General features: G+C 44.5%; 1 long non-coding RNA gene across 1 annotated transcript in view; it reads left to right on the top strand.

Moving 5' to 3' along the window:
* The first annotated feature begins 1,152 nt into the window (after positions 1-1,152).
* Positions 1,153-4,144, top strand: part of LOC111724835 — a 5,636-nt gene continuing 2,644 nt past the window's right edge. Inside the window, exon 1 of the long non-coding RNA XR_002773049.1 lies at positions 1,153-1,290. This is a non-coding gene — a long non-coding RNA (uncharacterized LOC111724835). The remainder of the gene's footprint in view (positions 1,291-4,144) is intronic.

Genomic DNA, 4,144 nt, shown 5'->3' with positions numbered 1-4,144 from the left:
GTCCACTGAGTAAAACTGGAGAGTACAAGGCCTTGGCAATTTCCAGAAGGCCCTTGGGGTGTTTTCCCCATCTCCGGATGCATGTTTGGGTTTTTACTATATGAATCCCTCAGGCCCCATGGAAGACCCTGGACTTCTCCAGCGTGCCAGGTTTCCTCAGATAGAGGCAATCAGGGAAAGAACTTCATGTCCCACAGGAACTGAGAGGGCGGCAACAGGACCAAACAGCAGTGACCACTCTTTGGGCTCATTTGTTGAGATCAGTTCTTAGGCATGAAAAAGAAAAAGCCACAGTATACTTTGCTTTTCATTTTCAACTGGAAGATTTATGACAATGAAAAGAAAGTGTGGGGTACCTGCTCCCTAAATTCAGGCCGCCAGCTCCTCAGGTCGTCAGCTTTGACTGAAATGAGCAGACTCCATTCAGATTGGTACTAGCGAGAGTAACAAATAATATTCTGTTAAAGCTTAAGAAAGCAAAACCACAATATTGCCTAAGGAGGAAAAGAAATGATCAGAAACAATAAAAATGGTAGCCAACAAGAGAATACATGGAGGACCAGGGCAGCCTCCAAGGGTGGCTGGAGTGTCCTCATGAATCTGTCCTCATGGCCAGATGGGTCGCTCTGTTTGCTCTGCTCCCCATCCCGCTACCAATGATAAGAAGGTGCTTTATAAGTAATTGTTGGAGTGAACAGATGAATCGAGCGTAACTCTGTCAGAAATGGCCAGTTCTAGAGCAGAATGAAATTGGTGGAGAGTGTGAAGTAGGATACCCCAAGGGCATATTTAACTCCTAACTTCAGATGACTCTTCTGGCTCTAGAAATCTGAGGAGGTGACAATGTAATAAACTGTTATCTGCCTGTGAGGAAAGAGTTAAGCAAGTGAACCCTGGGTTTGGGGTGGGGGGATGTGTCCACAGTTGCTCAGCCTGCTCTGCCCTGCGGCCTCCATGGCCACCTGAGGGCCGTGCACACCCCCACAGCAGAGGAAGGAATGCTCCTGTGTGTTTGACCAAAGGTGACGCTGACTTAGTGGCCCAAGGTCATGCCCTCCCTCCCCCCCCAAATCGATAATTTAATGTGACTTATCAGAAAGAGAAAGAATTGTTTACTTTAAAATCCTGGATTCCATAAAGGGAGAGGGGAAAGGCCTAAAAGCCACAGACACTCAGGGCTCTGGCCAGAGGCTGCCCCAGCACAGCCATAGAAATGGGGACAGTGGAAGGCACCATCCTGCTGGCCAGAGGAGGGGCCCTGGCCCGAGAGAGGACCTGAGCCGACTAGGGGTAAGTGTGTCTCTCCCTGGGTGCTAGTGACTCCCCTTTGGGGTGGCCACTGATGAGAAATGGGGGTGAGCTGCTGACTCAGGTGTTGAAAGGGTCTCTACACAGCACCTGAGTGACAGGAAGTACAGAACACACACCTTCGGATTTGTCTTCCGTGATTATTCGGTTTCTTCCGAAAGCCGAGGAAAATGGGAGACTTTCTTGAAGGTTCTCACCCTTGTGGTGGGAAAGGATGAGGCCAGAGAGAAGCTGAGGGCTCAGAGGCAGGGTGGACTTTCATTTCTGCTCTTGGAGTGGCTGTCTACGAAGCCGTTTCCTATTTTACTGTGGCCCGATTTAACAATGACACCAAGGCCTCCAAACAGAATCCTGCCAACTGGGTTTATTGGACCAGGAATCCCTCCCCCGCAGGGCAAACCCACAGGCAAAATTCAGGATGCTTTGTTCTTACCCTTCTAAACTGCCGGCATCAGAGTTGTCTCTTTTGCGAGCCTCTGTACAACTCATATTGTTCCCTCAACAGCACTCAAAATAGCTAGACACTCGCACAGAAATGCAGCTGGGCCTGAGGAATCCCCGAGCCTCAGCAATTCTCTTTCAAAAAGGTCCTCAGAGGCTCCGCTTGGCTGAGAATTTGCCCAACAATTTCCTTTTCCCTCTGATTGTTGATAAATATAGATAATACATGCATGAATAAGGAGCTTCCCTGATTTTCCCTCCTAGATGGAGTTCAATGAGACGAGAAACAGTGTTATGTTCTCTGTTAACCAGAACTTTCTATTTTAAAATCGCTATGTGCTTTAAGAATGACAAGACTCAGAAGTATAAGGCTGACTTCCTTTGTCACCTAGACGCTAATGGTCTAAAAAAATCAAATGGATGTATTTAACACCTGTATTTAAGATGGTAGTAAATGTGGATTCAAGTAAAAAAAATTCTCCATTTATCTTTTGCTTTTTCAGAAATCTCTTTTTGGGGGTGGGGTACGGGTACTGATGGGTTAGGTTTCCAGCAAGTCAACACACTTCACAGTCCCCAAAGCACTCTTTTCTCAGCCTGATGGAGTTGGCAGAATGTGCTTAGCCACTGGGAACAAAATATCAAAGCAAAGAGAAGCTGTTTGTGCCCACAGCTGACCTGGGAAAGAGCAGGGAAGGTTGTGATATTCCTGGTACTTGTGAATCTAAGATCTCTTGCAGGGAGGTATGGAAGGTGTGTACAGAATACTCACAAGGTGATGAATTTGCTGGAAGGCTAAGCTTTGTAAAGGCTTCCTCCTTAATGAGCTTTCTTAACTACTTAAGAAATAGTGACATTAAAAAAGGAGCAAAGCAAGTTTAGCTTGTTTTTCATGCTCTTGGATTCATTGGGAAAACTGTGTTCTGATTTCATGGCAGCAGCTAGAAATGCTTAGAGAATCTGTCACGGTTGGGAAGGTGAGAACAGGAAGACACCACACAGAAATTTAGTTTAGTTTTCTTTTTATTAAGAGACAGAGGTTTCGCCATGTTGCCTAGGCTGGCCTTGAACTCCTGGGCTCAAGGGATCCTCCTGCCTCAGCCTCCTTAGTAATTGGCACTGAAGGAGAAATATCGTTTTAATAGATAGCCATTTAGGAATGCCCAGCACTGAACCTCTCTTAGGGAGATCTCCGGAAGAAAAGCACAAAGAGAGATGGTGGGAGATTTATATGGATGGGATCAGAGGCCTAGAGAAGCTCGATAGGATCTCTCAAGGCCTTTTGTATGCTGTAGAAAATTGTGCTGGCATTTGGACAAGTGACTCTGACTAATTTCCAATTACATTAATCTTTCTTTCTTTCTTTCTTTCTTTCTTTCTTTCTTTCTTTCTTTCTTTCTTTCTTTTTTAGAGATAGAGACTCACTTTGTAGCCTTCAGTAGAATGCCATAGCGACACAGCTCACAACAACCTCCAGCTCTTGGGCTTAGGTGTTTCTCTTGCTCAGCCTCCCGAGTAGCTGGGACTACAGGCACCCACCACAATGCCCAGCTACTTTTTTGTCACAGTTTGGCCAGGGCCGAGTTTGAACCCATCACCCTCGGTATATGGGGCCAGCACCTTACTCGCTGAGCCACAGGTGCTACTGCATTAATTTTTCTTTTTCTTCCTTTTTTTTTTTATTGTTGGGGATTCACTGAAAGTACAAAGAACCAGGTTACATCGATTGCATTTGTTAGGTAAAAATCCCTCTTATAATTGTGACCCATCCCCATCCCCTATGACCCCCACTCCCACCCTCCTTCCCTCTCCTGGCACCCCCTTCCCCCACCCTGCCCTGTATACTAGGTCATCAATTGTACTCATATCAGAATTGAGTCCATAGAAATCTTGCTTCTCTAGTCTTGTGATGCTTTACCAAAAATAATGTGTTCCATTTCCATCCAGGTTAATACAACATTATTTTTCCGTAGGAAATAACTGGTATCAACTTACAACTGGAGTATAAACTGTTGATGTGTTATTTTTGACAGCACTATTTAAATTAACTTGTAAATTTGACTGGCTTTAAATCTAAAGTATAAGCAATAACTATGTGAATTTTTTAAATCTCTAAGAGTAGATCCTCCCATTAACCACTGCTAATTTTTTTTTTACTAGTGAAAGTGTATTGATGATACTTGAGAAAAAATAAAAACATTCTGCTTGCTTGTTTGAACTGCTTTGTAAGTTGACAGAGTTCAACCACCCCTGCAGCAACACCCAAAAAAGTAATAGATGATGGTGGTTGGTTTATCAAAGCATTTTATTCATCGTTTACTAAGAAATTATGCTGAAGCCTGTCTCTCAGCACAGGACTAACTGTCCATGCTTGTCACAAAAAACATCAGTAGCG

The sequence above is a fragment of the Otolemur garnettii genome, unplaced genomic scaffold (genome assembly GCF_000181295.1).
Source record: "Otolemur garnettii isolate 467f Iridium unplaced genomic scaffold, OtoGar3 scaffold00027, whole genome shotgun sequence".
NCBI lineage: Eukaryota > Metazoa > Chordata > Mammalia > Primates > Galagidae > Otolemur > Otolemur garnettii.
The sequence above is the reverse complement of the archived record's forward strand: the minus strand, read 5'-3'. Positions and strand labels throughout refer to the sequence as shown.